The sequence below is a fragment of the Pongo abelii genome, chromosome 14 (assembly GCF_028885655.2).
Source record: "Pongo abelii isolate AG06213 chromosome 14, NHGRI_mPonAbe1-v2.0_pri, whole genome shotgun sequence".
Lineage (NCBI taxonomy): Eukaryota > Metazoa > Chordata > Mammalia > Primates > Hominidae > Pongo > Pongo abelii.
Genome location: NC_071999.2, coordinates 4,180,408 through 4,194,100, shown reverse-complemented (window position 1 = coordinate 4,194,100; position 13,693 = coordinate 4,180,408).

Below are 13,693 nucleotides of genomic sequence, written 5' to 3'. Positions count from 1 at the left end.
GAGTGGAAAGCGGAAAGGAAAGTGGAATGGAAAGGAATGGAACGTTGAATGGAATGTCGACTGGAAAGTGGAAATGATTGGAATGTGTAAAGGAATTGAAAGGAATGTGGAATAGAATGGAATGGAAAGTGGAATGGAATAGTAAGGAATGTGTAATGGAATGACTAATGGAATGCGGATTGCAAGGTGGAATGAAATGTGGAATGGAACAAAATGGAACATGGAATGGAATGGAATGGAAAGTGGAATGGAATGGAATGGAATGGAATGTCGAATGGAAGGTGGAATTGAATATAATGGAATGTGGAATGGAATGTGTATTGGAATAGAAACGAATGTGGAATGGAATCTGGAATGGAATGGAATGGGGAATTGAAATTGGAATGGAATTGAATGGAATGTGGAATGGAATGTGGAATGGATTGCAAAGGAATGTGGAACGGATTGTGGATTGCAATGGAATGGAATGTGGAATGGAAAGGAATGAAATGTGGAGTGGAACGTGGAATGGAACGAGGAATGGAACGTGAATGGAAAGTGGAATGAAAGGTGGAATGGAATGTGGAAAGGAATGGAATGGAACGTGGAAGGGAAAGGAATGGAATGTGTAATGGAAACTATTGGAACGTGGAATGCAATGGAATGGTATGGAATGTGGAATGGAATGGAATGGAATGGAATGTGCAATGGAATGCAGTGGAATGTGGAATGCAAAGGAATGGAAAGGAATGTGGAATGGACTGCAAAGGAATAGAATGGAAAGGAATGGAATGTGGAATGTAATGTGGAATGGAATGTGGAGTGGAACGTGGAGTGGAACTTGGAACGGAAAGTGGAATGCAATGAAACGGAACGTGGAATGGAATGTGGAAGGGAATGCAGTATGGAACTTGGAATGGAACCTGGAATGGAATGGAATGGAATATGGAATGGAATGTGGAATGGAATGTGTATTGGAATGTGTAATGGAATGGAATGGAATGTGGAATGTAATGTGCAACGGAATGGAATGGAATGTGGAATGCAATGTGGAATAGAATGAAGAAGAGAATGGATTGGAATGTGGAAAGGAAAGTGGATTGCAATGGAAAAGAAAGTGGAACAGAATGGGATGGAAGGTGGAACGGAAAGTGGAATGCAATGTGGAATGGATTGGAATATATTGTGGAATGGAATGTGGAATGGAAAGGAATGGAACGTGGAATGGAATGTGGAATGGAGTGGAATGGAATGTAAAACGGTGTGAAATGGAACGTGGAATGGAACGTGGAATTGAATGTGGAATGGAATGCAATGGAATGAGTAATGGAATGTAGAATGGAATGTTGAATGGAATTGAATGGAATGGAATGTGAAATGGGATGGGGAATGGAATGTGAATTGAAACGTGGAATGGAATGTGGAATAGTAAAAATTGAACGTGGAATGGAACGTGGAATGGAATGTGGAATGGAATGAAATGGAATGAGTAATGGAATGTAGAATGGAATGTTGAATGGAATTGAATGGAATGGAATGTGAAATGGGATGTGGAATGGAATGTGAATTGAAACGTGGAATGGAATGTGGAATCGTAAAAATGGAACTTGGAATGGAACGTGGAATGGAATGTGGAATGGAATGGAATGGAATGTGGAATGCAATGGAATGGAATGTGGAATGGAATGTGCAATGGAATGGAATGGAATGTGCAAAGGAATGTGGAATGGAATGTGGAGCGGAATTCAATGATATGTCAAATGGAATGTGGAATATAATGTGGAATGGATAGTGGAAACTAATGTCGAATGGAGTGGAATGGAATGTGGAATGGAATGGAATGGAAGGTGAAATAGAATTTGGAATGGAACGTAGAAAGGAAGGTGCAACGAAACGGAATGGAAAGTGGAATGTAATGTGGATAGGAAAGTGGAAGGGAATGTGGAATGAAATGGAATGGAATGGAAAGGAATGGAATGTGGAATGGAATGTGTAATGGAACGTGGAACAGAACGTGGATAGGAATGGAATGGAACAGGCAATGGAACCTGGAATGAAATGAGGAATGGAATGGAAAGGAATGTGGAATGGAATGTGGAATGGAAAGTGAAATGCAATGTGGAAGGGAATGGAATGGAAAATGGAACGGAATGTGGAATGGAATGGAATGGAACGTGGAATGGAACCTGGAATGGAATGGAATGAAATGTGGAATGGAACGTGGAATGGAACGTGCAATGGAATGTGGAATGGAATGGAATGGAATGTGGAATGGAATGTTGAATGGAATGAGAAATTTTATGAAATGGAATGTTTAATAGAAAGTTCAAAGGAATGTGTAATGGAATGGAACGGAATGTGGAATTGACGGAATGGAATGTGGAAGGTAATGTGGAAGGGAATGTTGCATGTAACTTGAAATGGAATGAAAATGGCTGTGGAATTGAACGTGTACTGAAATGGAATGGGAAGGAGAATGGAACGTGGAATGGAACGTGGAATGGAAAGGAATTAAACGTTAAATGGAACGTGGAATAGAATGTGGAATGGAATGGAATGCAATCTGAAATGGAATGTGGAATGTAATGTGAAGTGGAACGTGGAATTGAATGGAATGGAATGTGGAATGGAATATTATGGAATGTGGAAAGGAATGTGTAATGGAATGTAGAATGCAATGTGGAATGGAATGTGGAATGACTGTGGAATGGAACGGAATGGAATGTGAAATGTAATGTGGAAAGTAAAGGAATGGAATGTGGAAAGGAATGGAATGGAATACGGAATGGAATGTCGAACGGAATGAGGAACGGAATGCGGAAAGGAATGGAATGGAATACGGAATGGAATGTGGAACGGAATGTGGAACAGAATGTGGAAAGGAATGTGGAAAGGAATGCGGAATGGAATGGAATGGAATGTGAAATCGAATGGAATGGAATGTGGAATGGATTGTGGAAGGGAATGTGGAATGGAATGGAATGGAATGTGGAATGGACTGTGGAAAAGAAAGTTTAAAGGTATGTGGAATGGTACAGAATGGAATGTGGAATGGAATGTGGGATGGAATGCGGAAAGGAATGTGAAAAAGAATGTGGAATGGAACGGAATGTAATGTGGAATGGAATGTAGAATACAATCTGGAATGGAATGTGGAATGAAACGGAATGGAATGTGGAATTTTATGTGGAATGGAATGTGGATTGCAGTGTGGAATGGAATGTGTAATGCACTGGAATGCAATGTGAAATGGAATGAGGAATGGAATGTGCAAAGCAATGACGAATGTAATGCAACTGAGTGTGTAATTGAACGTAGAATGGAATGGAATGGAACGTGGAATGGAATGCGGGATGGAATGTGGAATGGACTGTGGAATGGAATGTGGAATGGAATGTGGAAGGTAATGGAGTTGAATGTGGAATGGAATGTGAAATGGATTGGAATAGAATGTTAAATGGAATGTGGTTTGGAAATTGGAATGGAAAGTGCAATGCAACTTCGAATGGAATGGAATGGAACGTGTAATGGAATGTGGAATGGAATGGAATGGAATGTAGAATGGAATGGAATGGGAGGTAGAATGCAAAGTGGAAATGAAAGTGGAATGCAGTGGAATATAATGTGGAATGGAAAGTGGAGTGGAATTGATGGGACCTTGGAATGGAACATAGAATGGAAAGTGGAATTGATTGGAATGTAATGGGGAATGGAATGGAATGGAATGTGGAATGGAATGTAATGGAATGTGGAAAAGAATGTGGAATGGATTGTGGAATGAAATGTGAAATGGAATGTGGAATGGAGTGTGGAATGGAATGTGGAATGGAATGTAGAATGAATGTAAAATGGAATCTGCAACGGAATGGAATGGAATGTGGAATGGAATGTGAAATGGAATGGAATTCAAAGTGGAATTCAACGTGAAATGGAATGCAATAGGAAGTGCAATGCAACACGGAAAGGAACGTGCAATGGAATGGAATGGAACGAGCAAAGGAATGTGGAATGGATTGTGGAAAGAATGGAATGGAATGTGGAATGGAATAGAAAGGAATGGGGAATGGAATCAAATGGAATGTGGAAGGGAATATGGAACATAATGTGGAATGGAATGTGGAATGGAATGTGGAAAGAAATATGTAATGGAACGGAATGGAATGTTATATGCAATGGAATGGAATGTGAAATGGAATGTGGAATAGAAAGTTTAATGGAATGGAATGCAATGTGCAACGGAACGTGGAATGGAATCGAGTGCAACGTGGAACGGAAATTTGAATGGAAATTGGAAAGGAACGCGGAATGGAATGTGGAATGCAACATGGAATGAAATGTGGAATGGAATGTGGAATGGAATGGAATCGAAGGAGGAATGGAATGAAATTGAATGAGGAATGGAATGTGGAATAGAATGTGGAATAGAGCAGAATGGAACGGAATGGATTGTGGAATGGAAAGTGGAATGGAATGTGGAATGCAACGTGGAATGTAATGGAATGGACCTTGGAATGGAAAGTGGAATGGAAGGTGAAATGGAATGTGTCATGGAACGTGGAATGGCATGGGCAATGGAATGTCGAATATTACGTGGAATGTAACGGAATGGAAAGTGGAATGGAATGTGGAATGGAATGGAATGGAACGCGGAATGGAACGTTGAATGGAACGTGAAATGGAATGTCGAATATAATCGTATGTGGAATGGAATGGAATGGAATGCAATAAATGAATGGAATGGAATGTGGAATGGAATGGAATGGAATGTGGAATGGAATGGAATGTGGAATGGAATGGCATGGAATGGAATGTGGAATCGAATGGAATAGAATACAGTGGAATGTAATGTGGAATGGAATAGAATGTGGAATGGAATGAAATGGAATGGAATGAAATGGAATGGAATGTGGAAAGGAATGGGATGGAATAGAGTGGAATGTGAAAAGGAATAAAAATGGAATGGAATGTGGAATGCAATAGAATGTGGAACGGAATGGAATGGAATGGAATGGGGAATGTCGTGGAATGGAACATGGAATGGAATGGAATGGAATGGGGAATGTCGTGGAATGGAACATGGAATGGATTAGAATTGAAATTGGAATGCAATGGAAAGGAATACGGAATGGAATGGAATGGAATGTCCAATGGAATGTGGAATGGAACGGAATTGATTATGGAACGGAATGTGGAATGGAGTGGAAACGAATGTGACATGGAAAGAAATGGAATGTGGAATGGAATGTGGAATGCAATGTGCAATGGAATGTGGAAAGGAATGTAGAATGGAATTTGCAGTGGAATGTGGAATGGAATGTGGAATGGAAGGTGGAATGGAATGTGGAATGGAAAGTGGATTGGAATGGAACAGAATGTGGAATGAAACGTGGAATGGAACGTGGAATGGAACGTGGAAAGGAATGTAGAATGTAATGTGGAAGGCAAAGTGGAATGTAATGGAATGGAATGTGTATTGGAATGTTGAGTGGAGCGTGGAATGGAACATGGAATGGAATATGGAATGGAAAGTGGAATGGGATGTGCAATGGAATGTGGAATGGAAAGTGGAATGGAAAGAAATGTAACGTGCAATGGAACATTGAATGAATTGGAAAGGAATTTGGAATAGAACGTGGAAGGGAACATGGAAAGGAATGGGGAATGGAACGTGGAATGTAATGTGGAATGTAATCTGGAAGGGAATGTGGCATGGAATGGAATGGAATGGAATGGAATGGAATGTGGAATGGAAAGAACAATGGTTCCTGTAATTGAACGTGCAATGGATTGTGGAATGGAACTGGAAGGGAAAGTGAAATGTGGAATGGAATATGGAATGGAACGTGAAATTGAATGGATTGGAATGTTGAGTGGAACGTGAAAAGGAATGGAATGTAATTTGGAATGGAATGAGGAATGGAATGGAATGGAATATGGAATGGAATGGAATGGAATGTGGAATGGAAAGGCATGGAACTTGAAATGGGACGTGGAATGGAACAGGGAATTCAACGTGGAATGGAGAGTGGAATGGAATGTCGAATCAAATGGAATGGAATGTGAAATGGAATGGAAAGGAATGTGGAATGGAAAGGAATGGAACGTGGAACGGAACGTGGAATGGAAAGTGGAATAAAATGGATTGGAACGTGGAATGGAATGTGAAATGGAGTGGAATGGAACGTGGAATTGAATGGAATGGAAAGTGAAATGGAATGTGGAATGGAATGGAATGGAACGTGGAATTTAATAGAATGGAACGTGGAATGGAAAGTGGAATGGAATGGAATGGAACTTGGAATGCAATGTGGAATGGAAAGTGGAATGGATCGAGGAATGGAACGGGGAATGGAATGGAATGGAATGTGGAATGGAATTGAATGGAATGTGGAATGGAAAGGAATGCAACCTGGAATGGGACACGGAAAGGAACATGGAATGTGACGTGGAATGGAAAGGAATGCAACCTGGAATGGGACGTGGAATGGAACATGGAATGCGATGAGGAATGGAAAGTGGAATGCAATGTGGAATGGAATGGAATAGAAAGGAATGGAATGTGGAATGCAATGGAATGAAATGTGGAATGGAATGGAATTGAAAGGAATGGAATGTGGAATGGAATGGAATGGATTCAAAAGTGAAATATAATGTGGAATGGAATGTGAAATGGAATGTGGAATAGAATGTGGAACGGAATGAATTGGAACGTGCAATGGAATGCAATGGAACAAGGAATGGAATGGAATGAAATAGAACATGGAATGGAACGTGGAATGGAGCATGGAATGGAACGTGGAATGGAATGTGGTATGAAAAGTGGAATGGAATGGAAAGGAATGTGGAATGGAATGTGGAAATGAATGCAATGGAATGAGAACGGAATGTAAAATGGAATGGAATGGAATGTGGAATGCATTGTTGAATGGAATGTGGAATGGAATGTGGAATGCAATGTGGAATGCAACGGAATAGAATGAGGAATGGAATGTTGAATGGAAAGTGGAATGGAAAGTGGAATGGAATGTGGAATGGTATGTGGAGTGTAATGGAGTGGAATGTGGAATGGAATGGAATAGAATGTGGAATGGAATGGAATGGAATGTGGAATAGAATAGAATGGAAGTGAATGTGCAATGGAATGTGGAATGGAATGTGGAATGCAATGGAATGGAATGTGGAATGGAATTGAATTTAGAATGGAATGGAATGGAATGTGGATTGGAATGGAATGGAATGGAATGTGGAATAGAATGGAATGGAATGGAATATGCCATGGAATGTGGAATGGAACGTGGAATGGAATTGAACCTGGAATGGAATGGAATGTAATGTGGATTGGAATGGAATGGAATGGAATGGAATGGAAAGTGAAATGGAATTTGGAATGGAATGTGGAGTGGAATGAAATGCACAGTGGAATGGAATGTAATGGAATGCGAAATGGAATGTGCAATGGAATGGAATGGAATGATGAATGGAATAGAATGTGGAATGGAATGTGGAATGTAATGGAATTGAAAGCAGAATGGAATGGAATGGAATGTGGACTGGAATGGAATGAAATGGAATGTGGAATGGAATGTGGAATGGAATGTGGAATGGAATGCAATGGAATGCGGAATGGAATGGAATGAATTTGGAATGGCATGTAGAACGGAATGAAGTGGAATGAGGAATGGAATGTGGAATGGAATGGAATGGAATGTGGAATGCATAGGAATGGAACGTGTAATGGAATGGAGTGGAAAGTTGATTGGAATGGAATCAAATGGAATGGTATGGAATGGAAGGTGGAGTGGAATGGAAGGTGGAATGGAATGGAATGTGGAATGGAAAGAAAAGGAATGTGGAATGGAATTTGCAAAGGAATGGAATGCAAAGGAATGGAATTTGAAACGGAATGCATTGGAATGTGGAATGGCATGTGGAATTGAATGCAATGTAATGGAATGTTTAATGGAAGGGAATGGAAAGTGCAATAGAATGGCATGGAATATGGATAGGAATGGAATGTAATGTGGAATGGAATGGAGTAGAATTGAATGTGGAATGCAATGTGGAATGTAATGGAGTGTGATGGAATGGAATGTGGAATGACATGTAAGGGAATATGGAATGGAATGTAATGGAATGTGTATTGGAATGTGTAATGGAATGGAATGGAATGTAGAATGGAAAGGAATGGAATGTGGGATGTAATGTAATGGAATGTGGAATGGAATAGATTGGAAGGTGGAATGGAAAGTGTAATGGAATGGAATGGAATTTGGAATGGAATGCAATAGGGAGTGGAATGGAACGTGGGTTGGAATGGAATGGAACATGGAATGGGGCGTGTAATGGACCGTGGAATGGAAAGTGGAATGGAACGTGAAATGGAATGTGTAATGTGGACTGGATTGGAATGGAATGTTGCATGGAATGTGGAATGGAATGGAAGGTGGAATGGAATGCAATCAAAGGCAGAATGTAACTTGGAAGGGAATGGAGTGGAATGGAATGGAATTTGGAAAGGAATGGAATGGAATCTGGAATGGAATGGAAAGGAATTTGGAATTCTAAGGAATGGAATGTGGAATGGAAAGCAAAATGGATCTTGCATTGGAAAGAGGAATGGAACGTGGAATGTAATGTGTGATGGAATGGAATGGAAGGTGGAATGGAATGGAATGGATTGTGGAATGGAATGGAAAGGAATGTGGAATGAAATGGAAAGTAAAGTGGAATGCAAAGCAAAGGAATGGAATATAGCCTGGAAATGAATGGAATGGAGTGGAATGTGGAATGTAATGAAATGTAAAGTGAAAAACAAAGTGGAATGGCGTGGAATGGAAAGAGGAATGGAATGGAATGGAAAGTGGTATGGAATGTGGAATGGCATGGAAACGAATGTGGAATGGAATAGAATGGATTGTGGAGTGGAATGGAATGGAATGTGGAATGGAATGGAATCGAATGTGGAAAGGAATGGAATGGAATATTGAATGGAATGTGGAATGGAATGTGGAATGGAATGGAATGGAATGTGGAATGGAATGCAATGGAATGTGGAATGCAATGTGGAATGGCATGGAAAGGAATGTGGAATGGAATAGAATGGATTGTGGAGTGGAATGGAATGGAATGTGGAATGGAATGGAATCGAAAGTAGAAAGGAATGGAATGGAATATTGAATGGAATGTGGAATGGAATGGAATGGAATGGGGAATGGAATGCAATGGAATGTGGAATGCAATGTGGAATGGATTGGAAAGGAATGTGGAATGGAATGGAAAGGAATCTGGAATGGAATGGAATGGGATGTGGAATGAAATGCAATGGAATTTGGAATGGAATGGTGTGTGGAACGGAATGGAATGTGGAATAGAATAGAATGAAATGTGGAATGAAATGGAATGGAAAGTGGAATGCAATGGAATGGAATGGTACGTGGAATTGAATGGAATGGAATGGAACGTTGAATGCAATGGAATGGAATGTAACGTGGACTTCAATGCAATTGAACGGGGAAAGGAATGTGGAATGGAAAGTAGTATGGAACGCGGAATGGAATGGAATGGTATGTGGAATGGAAAGGAATGGTATGTGGAATGAAATGGAATGCAATGAAATATGGAATGGAATGGAATGTGGAATGTGATGTGCAATGGAATTTGGAATGGAACGTGGAATGGATTGGAATGGATAGGAATGGAACGTGGAATGAAATAGAGTGGAATGGAATGGAATGTGGAATGTAATGGAATTTGGATTAGAAGGGAATGGAAAGTGGAATGGAAGGGAATGGAATGTAGAATGGAATGTGGAATGAAAGGAATGGAATATGCAATGGAATGGAATGGAATGGAATGTGAAATGGAATGGAATGGAATGTGGAATTGAATACAATGTAATGTGGGAGGGAATGTGAAATGGAATGTGAAAAAGAATGAAATGTGGAATGGAATAGAATGTAATGTGGAAGGGAATGTGGAATGGAATGTGAAATAGAATGAAATGTGGAACGGAATGTGGAATGGAATGGAATGTGGAATGGAATGGAATGAAAAGTGGAATGGAATTGAATGGAATGTGGAATGGAATGAAACATAATGTGGAATGGAATGTGGAATGGCATTGAATGGAATGTGGAATGGAATGTAGAACGGAAAATGGAAAGGAAATGTATGTTATGGAATGTGGAATGGAATGGAATGGAATGCAAAATGGAATGGAATGTGGACTGGAATGCAATGGAATGGAAAGGACTGTGAAATGGAATGGAATAAAATGTGGAATGGAATGTGGAGTGGAATGGAATGGAATGTGGAATGGAATGTGTAATAGAATGGAATGGAATGTGGAATGAAATGGAATGGATTGTGGAACTGAATGGAATGGAATGAGGAATTGAATGTGGGAGGAATAGAATGGAATGAAATGGAATGGAATGTGGTATGGATTGGAATGGTATCTGGAATGGAATGGAATGGAACATGGAAGGGAATGTGGAAGGGAATGGAATGCAATGGGATTGAATAGTATGTGGAATTGAATGGAAATGAATATGGAATGGAATGGAATGGAACTTTGAATGGAAAGTGGAATGGAGTGGAATGTGGAAGAGGAAGGAATGGAATGTGGAATGGAATGTGGAATGAAATGGAATGGAATGTGGAAAGGAAAGGAATGGAAAGTGGAATGGAATGGAACGGAATGTGGAATGGAATGCAATCTAATGGAAAGGAATGTGGAATGGAAGGGAAAGTGAAATGGATTGGAATGCAATGTGGAATGGAATGGAATGGAATGTAGAATTGAATGGAATTGAATATGGAATGGAATGTGGAATGGAAAAGAATGGAATGGAATCTGGAATGGAATATGGAATGGAATGGAATGGAATGTAGAATGGAATGGAATGCAATGTGGAACGGAATTTTGTATAGAAAAGAATGGAATGGAATCTGGAATGGAATATCGCCTGGAATGGAATGTAATGTCGAATGGCATGGAATGGAATGTGGAATGGAATGGAGTGTGAAATGGAATGTGTAATAAACTTGAAAGGAATTGGAATGGAATGTGGAATGGAATGGAATGGATTTGAATGGAAAATGGAATGGAAAGGAATGGAACTCGGAAACGAATGGAATTGAACGTGGAATGCAATCGACTGGAATGGAATGTGGAATTGAATGTGGAATAGAACGAAACAGATCTTGGAATGGAATGTCGAATTCAATGTGGAATAGAATGGAATGGAACGTGGAATGCAATGTGGAATGGAATGTGGAATGGAATGTGGAAAGGGGTGTGGGATGGAATGTAATGGAATGTAGAATGGAATGTGGAATGGAATGGGGAATTGAACTTCGAATGTCATGGAATGGAACACGGAATGAAGTGTGGAATGACGTTTAATGGAAAGTACAATGGAACGTGGAATGGAATGGAATGGAATGTGGAATGGAAAGGAGAGTGGAATGGAATGGAATGGAATGTGGAATGGAATGGAATTTAAGGTGGAATCGAAGGTGGAATGGAATGGAAGGGAAAGTGGAATGCAAAGTGGAATGGAATGTGGAAGGTAATGAAATGGAATGCAATGTGGAATGGAATGGAATGGAATATGGAATGGAATATGGAATGGAATAGAATGGAATGTGGAATGGAATGGAATGGAATGGAATGTGAAAGGGAATGGAATGGAATGTGGAATGGAATGGAATGTGGAAGGGAATGGAATGGAATGTGGAATGGAATGGAATGGAATGGAATGGAATAGAATGGAATGGAATCGGATGTGTAGCGGGATGTGAAATGGAATAGAATGTGGAGAGGAATGGCAAATGAAATGGAATAGAATGTGTAATGGAATGTGGAATGTAATAGAATGGAATGTGGAATGGAATAAAATCAATGTGGAATGGAGTGGAATGTGGAATGCAACGGAATGGAATGGAATGGAATGGAATCACAAGTGGAATGGAATGGAATGAAATGTGGAATGGAATTGAATGGAATGGAATGGCATGTGGAATGGAATGGAATGAAATGTGGAATGGAATGGAATGGAATGGCATATGGAATGGAATGGAATGAAATGTGGAATGCAATAGAAAAGAATGGAATGGCATGTGGAATGAAGTGGAATGGAAAGTGGAATGGAATGGAATGGAATGTGGAATGGAATGGAATGTGGAATGGAATGGAATGGAATGCAAATTGAATGGAATGTTGAATGGAATAAAGCGGAATGTGGAATTGAATGGATACGAATGTGCAATGGAATGTGGAATGGAATGGAATGGAAAGTGGAATGGAAAGGAATTAAATGTGGAATGGAATAAAGTGGAATGTGGAATGGAATAGAATGGAAAAGAATGTGAAATGAAATGGAATGTAATGTGGAATGGAATGTCATGGATTGTGGAATGCTAAGGAATGGAAAGGAATGTGGAATGGAATGGAATGTGAAATGGAATGGAATGGATTGTGGAATGGAATAGAATGTTGAATGGAATGGAATGTAATGAGGAATGGAATGCGGAATGCAATGGAATGCAATGTGGAATGGAACTCGGAATGGAATTCAATAGAATGGAATGGAGTGGAATGTGGAATGGAACTGAACGGAATGTGGATTTGAATGGAATGGAATGGAATGTTAAATGGAATGGAATGGAATGTGGAAAGGAATGGAGTGGAAAAGAATGTGAAATGAAATGGAATGGAATGTGGAATGGAATGTAATGGAATGTGGAATGCTATGGAATGGAATGGAATGTGGAATGGAATGGAAAGTGAAATGGAATGGAATGGATTGTGGAATGAAATAGAATGTTGAATGGAATGGAAGGTAATGTGTAATGGAATGCGGAATGCAATGGAATGTAATGTGGAATGGAACTGAATGGAATGTGGAATTGAATGGAATGGAACGGAATGTTAATTGGAATGGAATGGAATGTGGAATGGAATGGAATGGAATGTCGAATGGAATGGAATGGAATGTGGACAGGAATTGAATGGAATGTGGAATGGAATGAAAAGTAATATAATGGGATGTGGAATGGAATTTTCAATGGAATGGAATAGAAGGGAAAGTGGAATGGAATGTGGTATGGATTGTGGAATGGAATGTGGATTGGAATGGAATGGAATGTGGAATGGAATGTGGAATGAAATGTGAAATGGAATGTGGAGTGGAATGAAGTGGAATGTGGAGTAGAATGTGGAATGGAATGTGGAATGTAACGGAGTGGAATGTTGAATGGAATGGTACGGATTGGAATGTGAAATGGAATGGAATGGAATATGGAATGGAATGTGGAATGAAATGAAATGGAATGTGGAATGGAATATGAAATGGATGGCAAGGAATGTGGAATGGAATGGAATGGAAGGCGGAATGGAATGTGGAATCGAATGTGGAAAGTTACGTGGAATGATCTGGAAGAGAACATGGAATGGAATGGAATGGAATGTGGAATTGAAATGGTTGGAGGGCTATGTGGAATGACATGGAATGGAACTTGGAATGGAATGTGGAAAGGAATGTGGAATGGAGTATGGAATGGAATGTGGAATGGAATGGAATGGAAGGTGGAATGGAATGGAACGGAATGTGGAAAGGAATGGAATGAAGTGCAACATGGAATGGCATGGAATGGAATGTGGAATGGAATGTCGAATTCAATGAAGTGGAATGTGGAATGGAATGAAATG